At 35.6% G+C, this 25,063-nt stretch overlaps 1 long non-coding RNA gene across 2 annotated transcripts; it reads right to left on the bottom strand.

The window, feature by feature from the left end:
• Nucleotides 1–16,564: 16,564 nt before the first annotated feature.
• On the bottom strand, nt 16,565–24,444 carry LOC310893277. Of its 2 annotated transcripts, XR_014578870.1 has the most exons (4): nt 24,178–24,444; nt 21,345–21,417; nt 19,522–19,672; nt 16,565–16,718 (listed from the first exon to the last, which is right to left on the bottom strand). It is a non-coding gene; the product is annotated as an uncharacterized lncRNA (long non-coding RNA). The 2 variants fall into 2 exon arrangements; XR_014578871.1 differs by lacking the exon at nt 16,565–16,718 and having other exon boundaries at nt 17,418–19,672.
• Between the last annotated feature and the right edge of the window lie 619 nt (nt 24,445–25,063).

Raw genomic sequence — 25,063 nt, 5'->3', positions numbered from 1 at the left:
GCTTATCTGTCCAAAGCACTGGACAGATGTTGGAGGTTTGCAGTTGAATGCTCAACTGTATAAGGGCTCACAACTATAGCAATTAAGTGATGTTTGGGGTAAGGCAGAAGCCTCAAAACTCAATGTTGTTTCAAGTGAAACCAGGAAAGCAACCATGCTTCTGTACTGACCATTAACCTCACCTCCTCTCTCTCCTTTCTTTTTGACCAACAATGCAACAAGCCTTGTTAAGAGCCAATCAGCATATGATAAATGACTTAGTCTCATCTCATCAAAAAGTATATATCTGACATTTAGAAACCTCCAAATTGAGGATGAGAACTCCAATTATTGGACAGGTCAATGAGTCTCTCACCTCCCCAGGCAGGGATGCCTCTTTAGTAAGACTCTCACCTCTGACTGTGTCAGATGTTACAATGGAAAATATTGATAACTGAAGTGTGGAACTATTAACTCAAGATTACTGCAGTAAGTGAATTTATCAATGGTAATTCTGAATCGATCTGTTGCCTTAATAAATTTACGATCTTTTCAACTCTGTGAAACTGTCTCGGTGAAAGTCCTTGTCAGGGCTCTGAAACGGGCAAGCATTGACTCAGATAAGTGTCAATACATATATACACATAATCCTTTAGATATAAACTATTTACTGAGTCTGGAACTAGGACTGGATCTAACCACACCTAGGCTTCTCTCTGAGAAGAATTTTAGAAAGCAAGGGGGTCCTTTCTGAACCCTGTGACTCAGTGGGAGAGCCTCCCTCAGCCACATATCCTTAACGTGGTAGTACAGACTAAATCAATGCATCAAAGAATACTTGTTCCCTACAGCTATTTTGAAACGTACATTTGATTGTTGGAAAAGACTTTCTGGCACAACTTTAATGAAAGCAATCGGAGAAGCACCAGAATCCACTGCATAGTTGTTATGGCATTCTGCCGAGAGGAGGAACCTGAATCTGGTCCTAAATCCTGAAACAAAGTATTCCTTTTATCAAATGAAAATAGAATTTTATCAAATGCAATGAAAAAGCTACCTGTGAAGCATAAAGGAGAATCCCTCTAAGTAAACTGAGAGGAACCCTTCTTCATGCTCCTGTTGAGTGGCATGCTTATTCTTCATTGTGAAGGACTATCATCTTGAAGTATCTCAGTCTTCCCCTTCATTGTGGTAGAATTCTATGTGTTTAACTCTTAACTGTCATTACTCACAGGAGCTCAGGACCTAAAAAACCCTTAATGGGATTTTTTTCCTCAAATGAGTTTCAGACCTTCCTTGCTTTAAAAGGTTGTTTTGAAATCAGGGGAGAATAAATATATATCTTTTAGGAAAAAAATTATCTATCACTCCCATATGCTAAAATAGATTTCCTGGAGACTAGAGGAATTATAGCTATCTTCTCTCTCAGATCATTCTGCACAGTTTAGCAAGCACTCCATGTTTAACAATGTGCTGGAAGCTGGCTTGTTTTCTTGCTCTTGCCACATCAACATATGACTGTATAAAACAATGCACATTTTCCCTAAAAGTCGATTGAGAACGTTACACATCACAGTAGGACAAATCTGGCCTAAGTTAACATTTCCAAAGAAAGGCTGAACTCTAAAGCCATATGGGTTATGCACCCTAAAATCTGAAGGTGATGACAGAAGAGATTTTTTGTTCATTAATGGAGATGTTTTTAATAGCTTCTCAAGGAATAATCTGAGGCATTAGAGGACTAGAGGAAAATGAATGTAAATTCATTGTTTAAGTAAGGGATTAGTGAGGAGACAAGAAACTATAGACAAATAAATCTGAGTAATAGACATGCTTCAAATGACATCAGTTAGCTTCTAATGAAAACTAAATAATGTTAAAATAAACCAAAATAAATGCTTCTTGTCCAGTTGTCTGCAGCAATACTTATTTATTTAATTATTTATTTATTTTGTGTGTGTTTTTTTGTTTGTTTGTTTGTATGGGTGGGGGTGGGGGATGTGTAAATTCTGTTACAGTGGCTCAGCTGAATGAACACAGATCTCAGGATCAGGGCCAGCTTGGTAAGCCATAAAATAATAAATTTCCTGAGTAACATCCTTTCCTCCCACTCTGTCTTCCAAATGTTATCATATTTCTGGCAGATGACTCTGAACTTCCTGTGGTCTCTCCAGTTTGTTTGAAGATATACATGTGTATAATGGACAAAACACCTTATTTTGCAGACCAGCTGTCATTGATAATATTTCAAAAAATGCATTGCAGAATTGAACTAAATACTTACAATAATCATTAAGACATCATTTTGTTGATTAACTTAATTAATATATAGTGTAATATAATGAAGGAAAGCTTGAAGGGATAATAGGTTAAATATCAAAGTCCGAAAAATAGAATACTAACTAGGATTTCCTGTTAAATCATGCCATAGTGAGCAGAGTGATGGCTCCATAAGTGCATAAGAAGAATAAATCAGAAACTTCTGATTTACAGAGGATGTAATATAATACAGAATTACCACTATTCTAGAAATGTTTAGTTTAAGCTTAATTTTACATTGCATTTAGTTTGGTGGGATGATGATGTTCTTTGTGTCTTAATATTTTCTTTACTTCTTTGTGGACTTTGGCACAAAAACATATTTAGTGAAGTATATACTTCACATATTTATGTGAACTACTAATGATTCAAAGTACATACTGATTTTTTACTCTGTAAGATTCAAGTAGGTTTAGAGTTAAGTATTGCTTACATCTTTTAACGAATCGATGTGGTTAAAAGGCTAGAAAATTACTGTGAAAGGCATATCTCCTTCTCCCTAACCCACAAAGTTTATCTTAGTTCACTAACACATAAAGTGCTTTCTTTTCTGGATGATATTTAAAGTATGGCTATAACTGCATTGGGAGCACTATATTGGAATAGGAATTATTTCATTTAAAATGTGCGGTCCTGATTTAAGGTAAGATTGATTGGTATTTCAAATCATTTTTATTGACAATTTCATTATCTGTTTGGATGGTAGTGTCTGACATCTGTGCATCTAACATTGTCCACTAGTCCACTACTCAAACAATTGCTGGCCTCATAGAAAGGATGTCTGAGGGTGTTCAGATATTCATTCAAACTTTCTTTTAGAGTGTCCTCTTAGCTGGTGCCTGACTGTTGACAAGTTCAGAGAAAGCACTACTAAGAACTACTTTCTTGCTCAAGCTAATGATTTTACTAGCTTTCCTTTTGTGGGATGGACTCCTCTGTAAACACAGATCAAGGAGATCTGGTCACTGGTAAACATTTTTTATATTTTCTATTCCAGTAGTTGCATTCCTTTTATGTTCCAGCAGTCACACAAAAGTGCTATACAAGAATATTGAGGCAGCCACATTTTTCATAGTCAATGATCAGGTTATATGAAAGGAGTACCCTCTCTTGGTGTCAAAATGTCTTAATCCAGCCCAAAGTCTATAGTTTTGCAAATTGTTTTTTCACTACTGTATGGCAACACACAGTTACAAACATAAGATTGTGAATACTTGTAAGAGGAAAGGTCCCACTCTGTATCCTGTCTCCAGCAAAAACCATCAGCCTAAGAAAGAGCAAGAACATAGCATATGTGCACAATAGTTCCCTGAAATACTGTGAGTCTCCTAATATTTTAAGAGTGGGTATTTCCCAAGCTTGATATGGCCTCTACATATTCAGTTAAATGTAACTATCTTTTCCACATTCTTCTCAGAATTTCCCATTTTAGCCCAGGTAAATCTCTAGGATCCACATCTTGCTTTGGCAAAAACTTCAACAGGCCTGTCTGCTGCGTGAAGAACCACATTCCTCTGTAGGAAACTTAGTTTTTTATAAATTTTTTTCTAGAGTTTATAGATATAAGGTGATTTTAGACATTTTATAATATATATATATATTTAGTTTGTATTTCAAATGAGACTTGCTTCCTTATAGATTGTTCTTGTTTTTCTTTTCATGCAGATATTATATTCTCTTTCACTGTTACATTGTTGAAATTAGTGATTAAAAAGTTAATTTTCAAGTATTTTTTTCCACTGAACTTCCTTTTATTTTTTCATCGAGCATTTCTGATTTCTACCTTGCAGATTTTATTCTAATAAGTATGCTGCATCCATCATTCACGTGTGTTGCAATATTGAACTACTGTTCAGACTTCCAAGCTGTAACCATTTCTCAGCTTTGGACTTCATTTGAGCTTTATTTGAGCCAATATGTTATTTAGTAAGAATACAGCTCATAGATCTAGGTGCCATCAGAATTTTTCATTTTTCCTTCTTTGGAAAGTTCAAGTCATAAAAAAAAAGTGATGTACAGAAAAATCCTTTCAACTTTATCATCAAAGAGTTTCTACTTTCTATCATGCATTTTCCATTAAATGATCTACTATTCCTTGTATCTGTCTTTTTGGAATTATGGATGTAATCCAAAACACATTGGAAGTCAATGACCCCTCTATGAGGCAACTGCAAGGAATGAACCCAGTGATCTATTTTTTTTTTTGTCTCTAATTACTATGCTCCTATGAACTCTACTCCCATGGTGAGTTTACTAGGTAATCTCTAAATGGCCTAAATAGTTATAAGCTATTATTTTTCTTCAAAACCATGTAAACTCACAGTGGTATATTATTATGACAATACCAACATGTATCTGCACTGTATCTAAGCTTCAGTGAAACAAATATATCAAAATTCGCACTTATTTCTTTATTTAATTAATTAGTGCTATAATATCACAATCCATACTGAAATACCCTTGCATATTCTTTACACATTAAATGGATGGTCCTTCGTCTGTATGTCAACTGTGCACCTTTCATCCACCCAGTAGGATGAGCGCTTGATGAGAAACGTGCTTCAATCTTTTCTGTAAAGCTAGGAAATATATTTATAATGTGCGTGTTTTTTTTTTTTCTTCCCAACATATTTAATTTGTTTCCTTTCACCCTTTTGTCCTCCCTCTAATGAGTAGAACAATAAGGAAAATGCAATGACAACTAAGATTTGCAGTTGTTGCTCCATAGTGAAGAAGCAAAATCTTGTGTCTTAAGAGTGAAGAAGAGTAGGTAACTAAAAATCAAATGTCATCTAATTCAGGAAAGACACAGTCCAAGTAGAGTTAAAACAAAAGGAGTCTGTTTTTTAGAATATTGTTACATTAATAACTTGCTTGAAACCTCTGTATATAAATTTTATGATTAGCCTTGCTTTGTTCAAATATAAATTATAGTACAAGAGAATTATGAAAAGTGTATATTAAAGTATTGTTATTTATTTACTTATTTAATTTTGCCTACAAGAATGTTCACAGTGATCTTGATATTTCTGGATACTGGAAAACGTGTTTCCTTGCTCCTGCTAAAGGATAAAAACACTTAAGGTTGTACAGGCAATTCTGAAAGAAAAACATAGTTTCTGTTATAATGAACTGGTTTCAGTGATAGCTGGCAAACTGAAAAAAAAAAAAAAGAATAGAATTTTCACAGATTCAGAAAATTTAGTATGTGATATGATAAAAGTAGTTATTTGTGTGTATCAGACCCACCTGAGCTTGAGTCTGCTGTTGTGAGCCATAAAAAATCACTCTATACAACTGTGTAATCACCTTGAGGTGGTTTAGTAGTCTAGAGATTGATAAAGATTATAATTTCTACTTATGTGTTATCTACATGGACTTCTGCAAAGCCTTTGACATGGTTCCACTCGACATCCTTATGTCTACACTGGAAAGAGATAGATTTGAAGGGTGGACCATCGGGTAGACTGGAAATTGGCTGGATGGTCCAATTTCCATGGAGGCTGGTGAGTAGTGGTGTCCTTAAGAGGTCTGTTTTGGGAATGGTATTGTTTAAAATCTTTATCATTGACATAAACAATAGGATTGAGTGCACCCTCAGCATGTTTGCAGATGACAAATGAGTGGTGCAGTCGATACAACAAGAGGAAAAGTGCCATCCAAAGGAACCTGGACAAGCTAGATAAGTGGGCCCATGTGAACCTAATGAGGGTCAACAAGTCCAAGTGAAAGGCACTGCACCTGGGTCAGGGAAATCCCAGACATGAGCACAGGCTGGGTGAAGAATTCATTGAGAGCAGCCCTGTAGAGAAGGACTTGGGGGTTCTGCTGGATGAAAAAACTCGATATGAGCCAGCAATGTGCACTTGCAGTCTAGAAGTTGCCTCAGACTTTGCCTCAAACTTCACTGCTACTCAGGCTTCCAATATCTCTCATTTCCCTCAATCTGTAGATGAGGGCTAGGGCAGCAAAGTCCCTCGCACTGTAAGCAAAGAGTAGGCTCCAGACCACCTGATGAAACTCAAGACACTCTCTATCATATTTGAAAAGACATGGCAGTCAGGTGATGTCCCTCATGAGTGGAGAAAGGAAAACATCACTGCCATTTTAAAAAAGGCTCAAAAGGAGGACCCAGGGAACTACAGACTGGTGAGCCTCACCGGAAGGCTACAAACAGAAAGGTCATAGAACAGATCCTCCTGCAAGCAATGTCAAGGCACATGCAAGACAAGGAGGTGATCTGAGACAGCCAGCATGGCTTCACCAAGGGCAAATCATGTCTCACCATTGTGGTGGCCTTCTGTGATGGGGTGGCTGCATTGGTTGACAAAGAAGACCAACCAATGTCATCTACCTTGATTTCTGTAAGGCCTTTGACACCTGACATCCCTTTGAAATTTGAAGAGAAATTGATTTGGTGGGTGGACCATTCAGTGGATAAGGAACTGGCTTGGAGGTCACACGCAGAGAGTGGTGGTCAATGACTCTATGTCATTGGTGGAGGCCAGTGATGAGTGGTGTCCCTCAGGGGTCTATCCTGAGACCAGTACCGTTTAATATTTTTATCAATGTCATAGTCAGTGGGATTGAGTGCACCCTCAGCACCTTTGCAGATGACACCAAAATGTGTGGTGCAGTCATTACAACAGAAATAAGGGACCTGGACAAGCTAGATAAGTGGCCCATGTGAACCTAATGAGGGTCAACAAGTCCAAGTGAAAGGTGCTGCACCTGGGTCAGGGCAATCCCAGAGATGAGTACACACTGGGTGAAGAATTCATTGAGAGCAGCCCTGTAGAGAAGGACTTGGGGGTTCTTGTGGATGAAAAGCTTGATATCAGCTAGCAGTGTGCACTTGCTGGGAGACCTCATTGCAGCGTCCAGTACTTTATAAGCAGGCTTATAAAAGAGAAGGAAAGTGACTTTTTACATGGGCAAGTAGTGATAGAATAAGGGTGAACAGCTTTAAACTGAAAGAGGGGAGATTTAGATTAGATGTTGGGAAGAAATTCTTCACTCAGTGGTTGGTAAAGTACTGGAACAGGTTGTCCAGAGAGGTTGTGGATGTCTCACCTCTGGAGGTGTTCAAGGCCAGGTTGAACGGGTCTTTGAGCAACCTGATCTAGTAGGTGACATACCTGCCCATGGCAGATGAGTTAGGACTAGATGATCTTTAAGGTTCTTTACAACCCAAGCCATTCTACGATTCTAAAACTCTATGATTCTCTTCTTTTTTTTTTTCTTTTTTCTTTTTTCTCTTTTTCACTTTCCCCTGTCTCCAACAGACTGAGCACAATGTGGTTCCTATTGCAATGCTTTTTTTTTTTTTTAATGGCTAGAGCAGATCCACATGCACTAAAGATGCAACTTGTGTCACTGCTTGTTTGTTGTTAAGTATTCCAGGAGTACAACACTTTTTCACCAACACTCATTTGTTACTGGTGACTGCACATTACTGATCTTACCGTCATTTATCTATCATCCTCAAGTTATATTATAATTGAAACACATGTAGGAAATTAGATGTTTTTTCTCAGTCTTCATTCCAAAATGTTTTAGGAACAGTTGAATCTGAGATTGCAGTGGAGTATTTGGAAGAACTGATGCTGACCATGTTAATGCTGATAGATAATCAGACTAAAGAGTTCTGTAAAACACTTCACAAAACTCATTTATTTTCCCTATAATTTGACATTCTATTACAGACATATACATATTGTGATAAGGTCTGGAGCACAGAGCCTTTTGTTCTTACTAGATAATTTTTGTTGGATATGGGATGCCTTAATTCCAGTTACTTAGTGGTTCCACAAGGCTTTAGAGGGAGGTAAATCGGTACATACCAATGAACTGGTTCTACAGAAGTCTCAACCTTTTCAAGAAGGCTCTGCAGATAATCATTACCTAGGGCACCAGACTTTGAGAAACAAACTTGTATTAAATGTTGCAGCCTGGATTGTACCATTTCTATACATCCGTGCACAGGGAGATGTTTTGCTTATGGGGAAATAGTATTTTGTTGATGCTTGGTCTACAGGGCACACCTTTGGCATGCATTGGCTAGCAGAATGCCACTGATTGCACTCAACGATACGGGTTAGTCTGACTACTCCTTCCTCATCGCCAAGTGAGTTGCTTCACAGTTCAAAAGAACAAGCAGTTACTGGAGAGTAAGTATGAAGGTCTTGCAGCTGAGCCTGGGTGCTGTACAACTTATAGATGGAGGCAATGTGAGCTTTACCCTGGCCCTGTACAGTCTTTAAGTGGGAAACTACCCATTTAACTTCAAATATGTTTCACAATTTATATAGGATGAGCTTACCAAATAAATTTCTGTGGAAAAAAATGTGTTCTGTTTTCCTTGAATGGCAGAGAAGATTTCCTGGAAAACTGGAAGAACTGGAAGAACTCTCTAAGTTTGTTATAACTACTGAAAAGCAGCAACTTAAAATCCGTATGAAGTGTATGGTTGGTTTTCATACTATCTGTATGAAAGAATTCATCTTGAAAGACTTCAGAATATCTTAACTGTTCAATAACAATAGAAAGAGCAAAGTGGAATCACCCCTGAAATAAATCAAAGTTCCTTCTCAAACATAAAAATATTCTTGGAGAAAACTGCCCCGCATGCCTTCCAAAGTGGGAGTTCTAAGGGTAAAACATTCATTCCAAGTGCTATTCCAACTGCTTTTTACTCTGTTTTGTTGCAGTATCCAAGGAAAAGCAAAGAAAGATACAGTACTATTTTGCTACTTAATGTCCTGAATTTCTCTCAATCTGAAAATAAACATTTGCTCTGGACTGATGTCCTGGCAACATTTGTTGCCTGTCCCAAATTAGACATGCTCTCCAATGGTTCAGAACCAGTTTATTTTGTCCATTTATTCCACTTCAGGATGGCTCTTTTGCACCAAGAAATGATAGTTAAGCACTAATACTGTCTGTCTCCTATGAACCTATAAATCAATAGTGTCCCACCACCAGTTTTTTTTGTTTGTTTGTTTGTTTTTTTTGAGCTTGCAGCACCAAATAGATTGCCAAACAATTCCCCTTTACAGCCCAAACTCTTGTACAGAAAAAGCTTATAAGATATAAAGTTCAGCTCGGCTGAAAGTAGCGCTTAAAATGTGACAAAGCAAGTTTTTTACTTGGATAGGTAGAAGGGAGTGCTCTAAAGAATCATGAGCATGTACTCTCAGGAAAATTGAGGGTGCTTAGCTTTTGTCTTTCAAAAATCTTTAAGGCACTCCATTAGCTTCAGTCAAGTTGTACTATTTATGTGAGTGTAACAAACTGGAGTCGGTAAGGCTCCAATTCAAAGCCCACTTAAGTAATTGTTAGTGTTACCATTGAATTTAATTGGCTTTGGCTTAATGCCTGAGAGGGAGCCACAGAAATATGTTCATTTTGAATGTATTTTCCAGCTGTCCATCTTCATTTTACTATTTTTTCATATGTCATAAATGTAGCCCTTGAACTCTTTATGTTTACAGAAATGGTCTATTATAATTTAATAGATTGTTTTGCATTCATTTTTATTCTGTCTCGGTAGCCCATATCATGTCCATTACTTTGTCTGAGTGTTTGCCCCAATAAGACCAAAGTGACAACTCCGAAGTTTACTTTTGGTTGTTTTTAAACTTCATTGTGTAAGGAGGTAAAATGTGTTAATGTGTTAGCTTAAACCTCATAGTTTTGTGCTTATAGTCTTTCTCAGCTTACATACCTGGTCCCATAATTGTAAAGCAGTTTAATTGGCAGGATTGGAATCACTAGAAGTTTAGACATCATCACTACAGAAGTTCATAGTAAAATCTGCTTTATTTAATTAAAAATTAAAAGTTCCTAAGCTTTTTGGTCATGATTTAGCTGCTAGTAGGGCAGATTTTGTCTAGAATGCTTGTCCACAGTATTTTTAGGTAATAATGTATTTTTAAACATGATCCTAGGATTCAAGATAAGAAGGATAAATGTTAGCTATAACATCAGCATAACTGAAACTTATCATGTATATGAAAAAAAATCGGAATTGTGGCCTGCTGTTTTTACCTGTTTCAGTTATTCTTACGAGTTTAAACAGATATTTTTTTTTTCTGGCTTAGGGTGTATTAGAATGTGCTTGAGAACTATTAAATATTAGACTTACCTCAGCCAAGTCTGAGCTGATGTTTTGTGTAATATTTCCTGTAAAACTTCTGTATATTTTACTTTTTTTTACTTTTTTTTCTTTTTCCTACATAGGCATTGTAGTTCTGCTGCGGTAACAACAACAATTAACAATCCCATTGTTTCAAAATTGTCTTCATACATACTGTCAGGATTGTGTTTGAGAATTTAGCTGATAGATTATTATATCTTAGGGCATCCTTCTGCCATTTTTAAATTCCAGAAATTCTCCCAACAGGCCTATGCAAGATAGAGATTCTTAAAAGTAAGCACCCCACATGGTCTGTAAAAAAGATCAAAGCAATTTACTCACCCTATCTTTTTCACAAGAAACAGATGCAAGGGAGTTTTTCGCAGCACTCACAGTTTCAGGTGTGGAGATTAAGTATAATCTTTTCTTATATGTCAGTAATTCACATGCTATCTGAAGACCTGGGGTTGCTAAAACTGGTTTAATAAGTATAAAGATGAAATAGAATGATCAAGATTTCTGTTAGAGATGTTTCTCTTTTGCGAACACAAAATCTAGAACCATTGTGGATTTTTGTTTTTTTGTTTTGTTTTGTTTTTGAGAGAGAGGAAGAAAGTTAAATTCTGCTTGGGAAGATTCTGTCCTCGATTTAGAAATGCAGAGAAAGCAAATAGGAAGACTGTGTCATCTAAAAAAAATTATGCACCCTGCATTGTTTTTCACTTTTAGCTCTGTGTCTAGCGTGGGCATATGTGATTGTAGGGATAGGTGTTGAAAGCAAGATGATGTCATTAAACTGTAAGCAGTTGACAACAAACAGTAGATACGTTTCCCGAATCAGTCCATCAGTAAATTCTGCTTTGCAGTATTCCTTTCAAATGTTTCAAAGTTCACCTGAATAAACAGTTTTGCCCCTTTCATCTTGATATATCCACTTTGCTCTACTAACTTGTCTTCATCCCAAACTTCAAGGTTATGTCATACTACCCAATAACTTTCCTGACATTAAAAATCATCCAACATCCAGAGCAGAAGCAGGCACTGACTTTTCAGACAGACTTGCTTGCCTGCTGTTACTTCCCTTTCTGATTCATATGAGCACTCTACATGTACTTTTGCAGTACAAACCAAGCCAAAACAGTTTTATGTTTGCTTTAGAATAGTCCTCTATTACAATCTGGCAAAACTCACTTATTTCAACTCTTTTTAACTGTGATATTTCAGATGCTTAGGCACACCAGTTTTGCTGAGTAGCTTCAGGTTGTCCTTACTGTGTGTCTCTGTGAGAGTAAGGTTTTGTGTGGTGGAGCTGAATGAAGAATGAAATCACACAATTAAAAAAAAATAATCAAACTATCTTTGGTATGTTATTACTATAAAATATGGTTGTGAACATCAAATTTGAGGCCTGAGAAGTTGGTGCTCCCTGTGTGAATCTTAATTTTGAGAGATCTGGCTCATGGAACATGAGGCAGAAATCAGTGCACCTCCCTTCTATTTCATTACAATCTCTTATCAGCTCTAAAGTCAAGTTAAAAAAAGAAAGGCTAAATACAAACACTAGGAAATAGGTTGCTCACAGATAGCTTACAGCAAAAGTCTTCTGGCAATAAATAATTAAATAAGTAAAATCTGACTTTCATAAGAGACCTTGCATCTTCACCTCATGCTTTAGCTGCTGCTTATGGGCGATGAACACAAAAAAAAGAGTTCTCAAATAATTATTGCTCTTATTTTAAGGAATTAGCTATATTTTATCAACTTTTCCAAATAGTAGCTTCTGCCACAGTTATTGAAATGTTTGCTCTGATATCAAGCCAACACACTTCATGTGCCAGCAGTAAGAACCTGTATATTTCTAGCAGCTGAAGGACTTAAAATACTTTTCCTTTTCCATTACCCTTTCCTTTCCCTTTCCTTTATCCTTTCCTTTTCCTTTTCCTTTCCAGGGTCAGCTGTTTAGGTGGTTCCACAGTAACAGAAAGAGGAAAAATAGATAGTATTGCTTACAAACTAATGATAACAATTTCCAAACTTCAGCTTGTTTTCTGATAATTGTTGACACTGCATGATGAGTGATTGTACTCTGATAAAATTCTTTACTTGCAAAACAATTCATAGAGCGTGAAAGCACAAAAAGAATATTTAACAAATAAATTATTCTGTTTATATTTTAGTTTTTATGCATAAATTTTCACTAAAATTTTAAGTTTTTCTTTATTTTAACAGATATTTTAATACCGGTGGCTATATGATATTTGTATATAGCAGCTCAGTTCACTGCTACTACAAATACAAAGCCCCGGACTGTATCCACACAACAAAATTTAGTTTGGAGTTTGTTTAAATTCAGATCTAGTTGTTCCTAATCTGAAGTCTGCACTGGCTCAAAAATAAAATATTTTCTCCAAGTCATAGATATGTTTTGATAAGTACTCATATATTCTTATGTGTCCACATAGACACATTTAAGACTTTGATCATCAAGTAATGATTGGCCTAGATTGATAAACATCCTCAGAATTCCTTATGAAGAGCATAAATCCTCATGAAACTCTTGAAGGATCCATAACAATAAACCTAGTCATGTATAAATTTCTGTAACCAGAATTTCCAGCTGCCTGTCTGTGTTGTGCTTTGTACTGCCCTTTCTCTTCCTGGTTCTGACCAGACTGAAAAAGAAATATGAATATATTGAAAAATAGAATGTTTCCATGGCATCTGAAGCCCAAGAAGAACAAGATGTACAGGACATTTTCTGGAAAATTGGGAGATTTAGTCACATTACACTAGTCACCCAAACAGCTTCAGCTGCACTGGCTTTTATTATGACAATAGTACATAGGGGCTGCAGCTGGTAGATGTTCCATGTATAAATTGTAAGTGCAAAAATAAGGTCAATGTCCCTGATAGCTTTGGTCCAAGCTTAATATCATATGAAAAAATGTATTCAGGGTGCAAAAAGGTGAAGTTAAAGAAACATGCATTCTGTTTATATAATTATTCCATGCTTTTATTATTGCTTATAAATTGAGTGCCATTTATCTACCTTAGCTCAGCTCTGTCACACCCTCAAGTGTTCTTCCATCAGTCTAGCCCTGAGGCAGAATTAAAAGGAAAGGAAAAAAGTATCTTGCAGATCATTTCAGGGCACATACATAACTTCAGAATAGTATAGATAAGGAAATAAACTTCATGCTTTTTTTTATGACAGCAAATGTACATGTACGTGGGCATGCCCATCTTTGCTCAGCAGACTGTTGATGGCTCTTTAACATGTATTGACTGATGATGATACTTTATATGCAAAAATACACAGTCATATCTGTATTCTTTTAATTATATGCATATTCAAACTATTATTAACATTGAAGAATACTAATATAAGCACTGAAGAATATTGAAGCAAACTTAGTGAGTACCTGTGGGTATGCTTGTGCTTTTGTGAGCAATACTAAGATGAAAACCTGAACTGCTCTTTCACAGATTAAGGATTTACACATAACCTTTAACTGCATACTACACATACATTTTAACTGCTTTTTTTTCTTCTTCTTCTTCTCATTCAGTGCTTCACTGTAGTCATCCTCCATTTTTTGTGAAGGAGTTAATTTCCAGACAGGCCTTGCTACAACACTCATCACAGTTAGAATTTTTGCATTTCATATGTATTCATTTCTTTTCACAACGATTCATCGAAGTAAGGTAGTAATAATATCACCCATTTAGAAATAGGAAGCTGTGTCAGAACAAAATTTTAGTCAAAATTTTTCATGAATCCTGATTGTGTTAATGAAATATCTAGAACCTTAGTTCTTATAGCTGTGGTTGCGTAACTCCCTATATATTCAAGAGTAACTTCAGCTGCAGATATGACAGCATATCAGTCATGAAAGTAATTCTGCAAACATCAAGGAAAAGTAACATAATGACTATCTGTAAGATGTTTGATTTGCATTTGTATTTTGTAGAAAAGTTAAATAGATTATACAGCACTCAAGGATATGATTGCTGTTTTAACTAGGTATCTATGCTTCTCTTCCTTCCTTTTTCTTTTCCTTTTTTTTTTTTTTTATTTACTAAACAGTCTTTCAAATTTTGCAACTAATGACTGCTCCTCTGGAAATCAGGTTTCTTTCTTACAAAACCAATATATATTTTTCTAACAAATGTATTCTGTGACCCGAAAGATGTATAACATCCACGGAGAGAAAGAGAAGTTTTAATTGTATAAGAATTAAAATAAATACTGAGAAGGAGAATGAATTAGGAAAGAATGAGACATCTTTAATATTGTCATTCCCTAAATGATGTATGTGTGACTTTAAGAATTTAAGTTTTCAATACAGTGCTACTATACAGATCATTTTCTAGCAAACTCAGAGGACATGATCAACCTGTTGTGGTACCATCTTTATATCTGTATTGATCAGCCTCAAAAACATAATGGTGAGGCTTCAAGTCTGAAGTTCAAATTCAAAGCTTCAGAGTATCACTCACTTTAGTGACTCAGCCTGTTCCCTTCATTTTTTCCAAGAATGATTTCATCTCTCCTAGACAGTTTATTCATGATTTTGCCCTGTCTCTGTTTCACCTCTATTTCTGATTCCTATCCAATTGTATTTCAGTTTAAACAGTCTCAATCTCTATTGTTTTTCCAGTGTAGTTTCTCCCTTCTTGCCATTCAGCTCCCTAGTCTCATCTCTCTAGACTTCCTGTTACCCTTTCCGCTGTCTTATGTACAACTCCAGAATAATGTGTGTTACATTAAGGAGTCTTCTTTCAGTCTTTGGTTTTCCCTTATTCTAAAATTCTTTCTCCATCAACGGCTTGCAGATGCTGTTTCCCATTTCTCTGGATTTCATCAAATGATTTGTACCCTATCCTCCCTAACTCCCTGGTTTCTTCTATTCTTGACAGATACTTTTTTGGCCTAAATGATGTCTGCAAAGACTGCTGTCTTCTGGTTGCCTGAACTACAATAAAAATAAAATTGCCTTTGAGCAAGACTCATCCCCACCTACCTCAAGATAATAATATTCCAGAGATACAATAGCAAGAGCAGATTGTTAGAACAGATTTACAGTATTTTTTAGATGAATTCCATTTGAAAAATATAATATTACCTGTTTCTCTAGGCTTACCTTTTTGCTCCTTTCACATTAGAAACGTCATTTCCTTGCATTTCTGGAGATCTGGCTGCATAAAATCCAGCACCATGAACTAGACCTAGTGTGGGTAAGTAAAGCTGAGGCATGCTTCATGCAAATATAATATTCTGGAATCACTCTCTCTTCTCATCTCACATGTAGGAGAAAAAAATAAAATACAATTATTCAGAGGTTTAAAGTCTGCAGAAAAGTTGGTCAATCTGACAATTTTCAATAGGCAAAAGCTGTATTCTTGGACCACTAGCCAGCATTCTGTATCATGTGAAGTCTCTGCTCTAAAGAATGAGGACTAGTCAAAGAAAAAATGTTACCAGACTTTTCACACATGGACAAAAACTTACCATTGTCACTGGTCTCATTTTTGGAAACAGCTGAACAGTTTTTGCTGAAATTTATAGAGGGAAAGGGAAAAAGAAAAGCTCATCTCAAGGCTAAAGCTCATCATGGAAAATTTCAATTCAAAAGATGTAAGTTTGTCCAGTTTATTAACAACTGAAAAGTCAGTCTCACAATATGGAACGTCAGTCTCTCAATATGGAGTCTCAGGCAATTCTAACGTATAATATATATCACTAAACATTTATGTACATGTTTTTTCTATGTACAGTATGGATAGAAGCTCTGGAAAGTCCTCAGTTACAACCCCAACCAGTTCAAGTTGTAACTTTGATTTAGCAAGCATGCTTAGCAGGCAACTCCTAAACAATATGATTACTAAACAGTTTATAATTTATTTGCCAGTGCTTTTAATTACTTTCTGATGCAAAATTGTATGTTAGTATAAACTAACATTTTAAAGAAGCATGTTTATTTCTCTCTGCTGGACTCTGGGTTAGTTTATTGAATACTACTGTTATAGTTTAGAGGAGGGTATTTTTTTGAGTTTTAAAATACATGTAATTGGAAAGAACAGGTAAATACAGAACTGTGACAAAAAAAAAAAAATAATTGCTCAGTACTTACTCACCTTGCTTCAGGCAATAGTATATTTCATAGCTGGGAAAGATGTTATGGAAAGCTGATCAGGAACATCCTGCTATACAGTAGAGTAATTTATCAGATGTGTTATCTGACAATGCTGACTGTGAAAGGACTATTAGGCAATCTTCCTACTAGAAAAGATAAAGGAAGTTTTAATTAGATCCTCTTTGTTTCTAAATTGCTATAGCATGTCTGGATTAACATCTCATTAATAAAGGTACTGCTTATAGTAAATCAAACTGTAACCATGTAAGCAATCCAGTAATCCTTGTCTTTCTTATCATGACTTACAGAATGCCATTCTTCTGTGCTCATTGTTGCTAGAAATGATGCCTTGTATCTATTAATTTTTTTCCTATATAATTAAAATCACCTTGAAAGTGAAAAAGGTGTTTCATAAGAGATGCAAATTTCAGTGTAAAACATTCAGTTCTACATCAAACAGTGAAGAAGAGAGAATCTTTACACCTCCATGCTTTTCCTCATTTATAATGACTGAAGATGACCAGACGTTTTGTATTTTTATAAATTATAGCCTCTTTATGTGCTGTAAAGAAACACAGGTAAGAATCATAAAATCATAGAATATCCTGAGTTGGAAGGGACCCACAAGGATCATCAAATCCTATGCTTCATATTCACAATGAAGTCTCATTTATACAAATTAGAAGAGAAACATTTTTTTACAAATATGCAGAGTGAAGTATAATAAAGGTAGAATTAGACATTTTTTGACATTTGTAAATTCAAGTAATCAGTACCTAATCTTTAAAACTACAATGGGCCTTGCCTCTTAACTTTAATAACCAATTCTAATCAGTGACTTGTAGTTCTCCCCATTATTTTCAAGTAAACCAGGGAACTCTCTGACCACACAGCGCTTTAAACTTTTCCGTTGTGCTGTGATAGCAGTTATCATAATTGCAGAGGTAGTGGAATAGTTGAACTTTATTTTTCTAGGCCTTCATCGTGCAAACATTTACATAAATCCTTAACTTTCTGCGTAAAAATAGTCTTATTAGTTCAGTTTGAAGCAGTAAAAAACTGCCTTTTATAGTTAGTACGAAGCCCAGTTTCAACCTTGATTTAAACTAGACATGAAGCTTTCTCACAAAGGCACAAACAGCATGAAATGAGTCCAGTTCTGAGTAATATAAAATATTTTAATTTAAATTTTGACTTTGTAGTTCCAGGTTTGCTTCATGTGGCATAAAACAAGGCATAAAGCAAGGAAGAAAAAAAAAAAAAAAAGCTGAAATATCAGGGAGCTCCAAGACCAGAAGAATTAGCACAATTTTGATTTGTTTGAAAATCTTCTGGGTGGTGCAAAACAAAAGCAATTTTGTTTCAAATACAACCAAGGAGAGAACTTGAAAACTTTAATTTCTATTGTGATATCATTAATCTTAATCAACATGATGCAGCAGTCAATTGACAGTCCAAATTCACGTATCAGGGCTCTAGGAATGTAAGACTTTGTTCTCTGTAAATATTTGGATAGTGTGGAATGCTTTACTCCTTGCCAACAAAATGGAATATTTTTAAACAAGAGCAAGCTACAAGGCATAGGCCTTGAACATTTTATATGAGTAAGGAAGAAGAAATTGGAAAAGTCCTAAGTCTAATGAAAAAATCAAGCATTTTAATTACTGATATAAAATATAATGGAGCTTCATCTATGTGTTACAGAGAACTATCATTTTAAAATGTCTCCTTGGCACAACAGTAAGAGAGAAAAAGCAAAGTTTTGGTCTTAAGATTTTGTGCACATAAACAGAATTACTATCTTAAATGAAATTAGACTGATTTTAAACTCAAAACAAAACAAAATAATCAAAAAAAAAAACAAACAACAACAACAAAAAATTGTAGCTCTCGGACTGGAGCTGTTGGGAGCTTGCACACTTGCACATTGTAATGCTTAGTTTCCAAGCACTCCTTTCGTTAGGGAAGTCTGCTGTGCTGCATCACATATCCTGACTCCTGTGTGTTATACATGGAATGAGCCAGGACAGACTGTGTACCAACAGCTCTGTCAAAATAATCCAGAAATATGTTTCACCCCCCAGAATATGTGAGGAAATTTCAAGTACCTTACACATAAGAGAAAAAAAAATGCTTAAATTGTACTCATTTGAGAAAATTTCTATAAAGCAAGTCATACTGGTTTAGCTCAGGGACTTGGAGGCTTGGGGAGCTATAACCTATATTACCATGGGGAGTGCCAAGAAAACTCATGTGGCCTCTAGAAATATGCAGTTCCTGTTTTCATCCAGCCAGCTCCTAGTCTCAGTCTCCTGGGAAAACACTCTCACCACCAGTTTACAGCAGAGCTGAGTAGTAGTTCTCAAACTCTGTTGTTAGAGTTATTGCAATGAATAAATAACCAAAAATTCAGTGGATCATGGGCTTGCTCAAATAACTGCTGTGTAGGGTCACTCCTTGACTTTGCAGGACAGCAGTTGTTTTTTTCCATAAAGCTGTTTCAGCGGAGATTTTCTAGAATATAAGCCTTTATCAACTCTCTGTATTTTTCTCCACAGATCTGTTTTGAGGTAAAACACTTTCACTGACAATAATAGCAAAAATTTCTCTATAATTGATAATTGTCTTTAATTAACTTAGCTTTGCCATCTCTACAGTGACTGAAGAGTGTGGTATGTAGGTTTTGTTTTCAGATAAATCAAACAGACTCTAACCCATGAGCCTGTGTATATTGTACTTGGTTTCTCATTATGGTTATTATTATTTTATTTATTTAATTTTTATTTTTTTAATGTATCTCTGGTCCTTAAAAGCCAAGCTCATGTAAATAGTATAAAAATTAGATTAAATTACTTCTGTGGAACGCACTAAGAGATACAAATATGCATTGGTTAAAACCCATTTTATGGTAGATCAGTTAGCGATATGCTTAAACAATATTTCACTCACTGAAAATGCAGTGCTTTCTATGGCAACATGGTTGAGAAGTAGGATGTGTAACAGATTTCACACTGGAGTCCTTTGGGGCAAGATCACTTTCATTCAAAAACTTTAAGGTGTTATTTTCTTTCTGTAGGTGTATAGAGCTTTGGTGTCTGATCTACTGGAAAAAAAAATATTTTTTAAAAGAATGAATAGTTAATTATGCTTCCATAATCCATGACAGCACTTCTCTCTTCCACATAATCTCTATTGATTATCCTAAAGCAAGACTTGAAGAAGTACAGATAGGCTGTTGGGTTTGAAGACCTCTCTCAGTGAACAAAGGTGAGTATGCACAGAGATATCAGTCTCTGAAGAAGCTCAAACTCAATTACAATGCCCTGGAGAGATATACAAAGCAAAAGACAAAAATGGCATAAAATGATTCAGATGAAATGAAAATATCAAATGATAGACAAAAGTTTTTTGTTAGCAACAAGAAAATATACCTCCCAGATAAAGATTGTTCAGAAATTCTCCTTAGCAAATTATCTCATCCCCTACTTCTGACTAAGAAAGAAGTCAGACAAAGTGTTAATAGCTTTACATCTCATTCATTTTAATGTTTCTTAGTGGTTTCCTATTTAATTTAGAAAACAAGAAAGCTTTTTTTGGCTTTGTATTTAATTCAAAGAAGATACCTGTGTACCTGTGCCACAATCTGCACAGATTTTCCTTTGGCAAGCAGTTGCTAGTAGTAGGGGACAGGGTGGCAGATTCTTGGGAAAAGGCAAGGCGGAGTATCTCTATTGATTTTGGAGGAATGATGCCACCAATACATATAATTAGGCTTTCTGTATTTTTCATCTCCTTGTAAACTTGAAATGGCTGAGTGCACATACGTTTTCTGAAACTGGTAGAACTTCAAATTCTAGTCTTTTATTAGGAAGTAAACTCTTTGTAGCTTCAATATTTATTTTTTTTTCAAAAAACAATGTAAAATGTAACTACATCCCCAGCCCTCAAAAATGTACTCTTTGTGGTTGAGAAGCACTTTTTTAAGAGTTCACACTTAAAGCATATAGCTACCACAACCATGCAGCAGACCTGGGAGAAAAATTTATTTCTCAGGAACAATAATTATATACAGCTTTACTTCAGCAAAAGGATTTGAACACTTAGAATGCAACTATCATCTTTCCAGGTTTCCGATTCTTTGAAGCAAAATCTTTCTTATATCATTTCATTGTTCAGATTCCACACCTTAATGATTGTATGATTGTACCAGCACAAGGTCAAGCCACATTTATAGTTAATAATGGAATGGGTATAGGTTCCACAAATACTTATATGTCTGCATAAATTACATGCAGGTAGGTCTCGAATACTGTTAAGAAACCAGTAAATACTAAATTGGCTTTTTTTATGAGTACTCTAATACATAAAAAAAAATAAAAGCCTAGCTTTACAAGAGTATCTAATGTCTTGATGCATTGCTTTTTAGTGTTTATGAAATCTTACATAACAGTATTGCACTAAGTCATGGCATCAATAATGTACAAAACTGGATCATGTTGACAGTCTGATTTCTAAAAGGGTCTGAGGTTTTCTAAATGGTCCAATGCTAAAGCACTAGAGAGAATTTATTCTTAGAATTATCTGGTCATGTCCAGATAATCAAACACTAGAGCTGTTTGAATTTTAGGCTTTCGAATGTTTTAACATTCAGGATAAAAGCCTAATCCAACTCTTGAAACTCCAGGAAACTACAATTTCACATTGCCACTGGACGTTATCTTGCCAAAGAGCTGTTTTGTAGCCTCTTGTAATTAACTGTCCCTTATTCATACCTTCAGCAAAGATTTTGATTTATTTTTTTTTTCTCCACATCCTTGCAGTCGTTGAGTGAATTTCCATGTGTGCCTGGAAAACAAGAAATTCCAAACAGAGGACAAATCACTTTGGTATCTACTTTCTACTCCAGATATGTAGTGGAACTCATATCTTAATTTAAATGTCCCACTGTGCTTCCTTCATAGGACAGATTTTGCTAGTCTTTTGACCTTAACAAAAGTCAAATCATTGGCCTGTTTTGCAAATGTTTATAATGTACATACCGAAATGTGAATATTTTGACAAGAGTGTTGTTGAACTCCATAAATTACATTAAACCAAAGAGAACAGCAAGATAACAATCAGACTATTACTTTAAGATTGTCATACAACATTATCTAATACCACTGTATCAAGAATGAATTGGAACACTTATGCCCTATATATCATGCAAAAAATCTTTTCCAATTATACTTTGACATTTTAATGCTTTGTTTGCTTTGTTGTTCAGTTTTAATCTCTCTTCTTTACAGCAACAAGATTCAGTAAGAATAATGCAGAGCAGCCAAATATTTATGAGAAATAGAAAAGTTAAAAGCCGAGTTTTGTCAAACTAATCATATTTCCTGGCCTTACATAGGATAGACAGATATCTTAATTCCTTACTTGCTTGAAGGCAATTTACAGCAAGGATATGAATTCAACATTTTAATCTCAGTTTAAAATGTACAACAGAACATTCACTAATTATACCTCACCATATGCCTTTAAATTGGTTTTCCTGGGAGAAAGGAAAGGAAAATCATTACTCTGTGTGATGTGAACTCATTAGGTCAACAACTAGAGATTTAGCGTCTGCAGTCTCATGAGTTCATCAAAATATCATTTTGACTGTCACCACATTACATCAGGGCCTGTTTTGCCACTTCTGTCTTTCTCATTTAGGGAAAAAGAATTCCTGCAGTGTGCATTTAGTACAGTGGTGGGGTACAGAGTTTCAGATCACCTGCAGCCACTTTAGAGGTGGGTATAATCAGGAATCTGAGACGGAAGACTGAAGTCTGTGGAAAGGCAACGGCACAGATGGAATAAAAACTTGAGCAGTCCGAATTTTTAGACATTCATTTCAGACTGCTTCTCCTTAGATGGTATCATAGATTACTATGGAAAAGACTGCAAGAAGGATAAGAAATGAAACTGAGGGAAAAAATGTCAGAAATCTACTTTTTACTTTTGCTTAGCACAAGCAAAAATGTATGAGTTATCAGCAGTGTTGTTAGTCAGACTTTTTGGGGCCTCTATGTTGATTTTAAGCAGAATTTTTGACCTTTTTGTTTTCATACTGAATAGACTAATGAACAAATAAATCCTCATTAAGACTATCTATCCAGCCTCTTGCCGCCTTTGTAATGTGATGTGCTGCCAGTGTTTTAAGAGGGGACTCCTCTACAATGTTTTTCTCTTACCAGATGTGCATGTCCTTGCAAAAAGAAAAGGCAAGAGGCTATGTTTCCATCCCTTTCTGTTCCTGTCACTGCTGAAGACAATACATGATAGCAGAATATGAAGTTATGTAAGGATAAACCCTATAAAAGGTTGTGAAGGCACCTATCACTGTGAAACATTTTGAAGACAGTTACTTGGAAAACCCTGTTCTCCAGAAGCCAGCTTCTTCATATGAAGATTTGGGAGGAGGGGGTTAGGCAGGGTTGTTTATTTTTGTCTTTAAGATCCCTTACCAGCTGATGCTGAGGGTTTGACTCTCTGCCTAACTGATTTATATGAAGTTTTATACTGATTTTATATGAAGATTTATATGAACTGATTTATCTTCACCTCTCATCCTATTTTTCAGCAGTCAAAACTCTTGATGGCATTCCAACTGGCTTGTACCTCAGCGAAGACAAAACCCTAATCATGGCTGCTGGCTCTTTTCCTGCAGTAAAATCTGGTCTACAGTAGAAAAAGACTGGAACAGCTTCCTTTCAAAAATTTGATCATTCCTTAGTGAGGCAAATAGCTATATTTGCTGATACCTAACATTTCTGTAAACCGTCATCTCTGTGACAGCATTAAATAAGCCAATGTAGTGATGCATGTTTTATTTCATTTGCATTTTTTCATTCCAGTATTGCTTTTGTCATTGTAACCCACTGATAACACTGTCCTCTCTATTAGAGCATTTCTCTTGGTATCTTGGATCAGTAGACAGACCTTTTACAGAATAAAAATTTGAGTACACTCCATGGAAGCTGGAAAGAGCTAGGGTCTGCCTCATCATTGCAGCTGAATGCATCAGATCTCTGCCTGTGTAATGTCATTAAAGTCACTGAAAGGACTGTCACTGCACTTATTAAAATATCTATTTTGAATATGACAATAGCTATTTTGGATATGATTGGGCAAGCCCAATTCAAGTTCTGAATATGAGCACAGTTTTTATTCAGAATGTTGCAGATTGGCATTTCTGATGGAATAAAGGAGAACATAAGCCAAGCAAAGCTTCTGTCCATAGAAATTCCTCACAACATAACCACATGGCGTATCAGCTTAACACAGGACTATATAGTTAGACTTAGTATGAGAGGTAGACAAGTTTCAAGTTGATTCTTATTTTATCTAAACTGAACCCCTGAAGAAACACAGTTGCTTTGAATATTATTTATTCTCTCATCTGGAAGAAATAACAAAAGTGAAGACAAATTACAGCAGTAACTAAAGCAGCACTTTTATTGTACTTTTAAAGCACTTGAGAGCTCGGTTACAAAACAGCTATAAGGAAACCGAGAACTTTCTAATTCTTAAAAATGAGAGTTTTTATCACACACACAGGTACACAAGATCACTTACTTTAAAGTTGAAATCTTTCACTGAGACTGTGATTTATGCCTGAGTGTTGTCGAGATTCAGTAATTATAGTTTTTATTTCATACTGGTTTTCTTTGAGGAATGATAGTTCTGAAGCCTTGGTGTTTCAGGCTTCTGAAAGAATTGGCTCCTTTGTCTTTTTATAACACATCAGCTCATGTACAAATGAGTGCCTGACCTTGCTCCACCCAGTTGCTCAGTTTACTATTTTATTATTTGCTCTTCAGTCCTCTGCCCAGAAGTCACTGTTGAGAGGGTATATGTACATATAAAATTGTTGAGAGGGTGTATGTACATATGCAGCCAGATAATTCTAATTTAATGTTTCTATTGCCATTTCACAGATCAGGAAACAGAGCGCAAAAAGATTATTTTTTTTTTTTTCAACAGTGCTAAACTGATGTGAAGAGTGCGCAGTATTTATAAGTCAAGCAACTAAATACAGCTTTAACAAAGGAGTGGTGTTGCTTTTTCTCAAATAAATTAATGAATGTAATGTTTTATAATAGTGTTCTTCAGTCATTTCACCTTCTTCATCCCCTTCCATACTTCTCTTCAATCTAAAAGAAGAAAAATAATTTCTCTTGATAACCCAGATAATTATCTCAAAAAAGGAAAGTACCTCCCAATCTACATCATAATACATAATCCTCAGGATGCTATATATATATAATCATTAAAATCCACACATATTGCTGTATTTGCAATGCAGATTTTTTAAATCACATTTTAGTTAAAACATTCTCCAGCAAGAATCATTTGTGTTGAAATAACGTGTATGGTGCTGACATCTGTAAAGTAATAACTAGAGACTGTGGGCTGTGCTGTTTTAGAGGGCTGACCAACATAGGGCAACTGTAGTTACAAA

The sequence above is a fragment of the Anser anser genome (assembly GCF_964211835.1).
Source record: "Anser anser genome assembly, chromosome: 2".
Lineage (NCBI taxonomy): Eukaryota > Metazoa > Chordata > Aves > Anseriformes > Anatidae > Anser > Anser anser.
The sequence above is the reverse complement of the archived record's forward strand: the minus strand, read 5'-3'. Positions and strand labels throughout refer to the sequence as shown.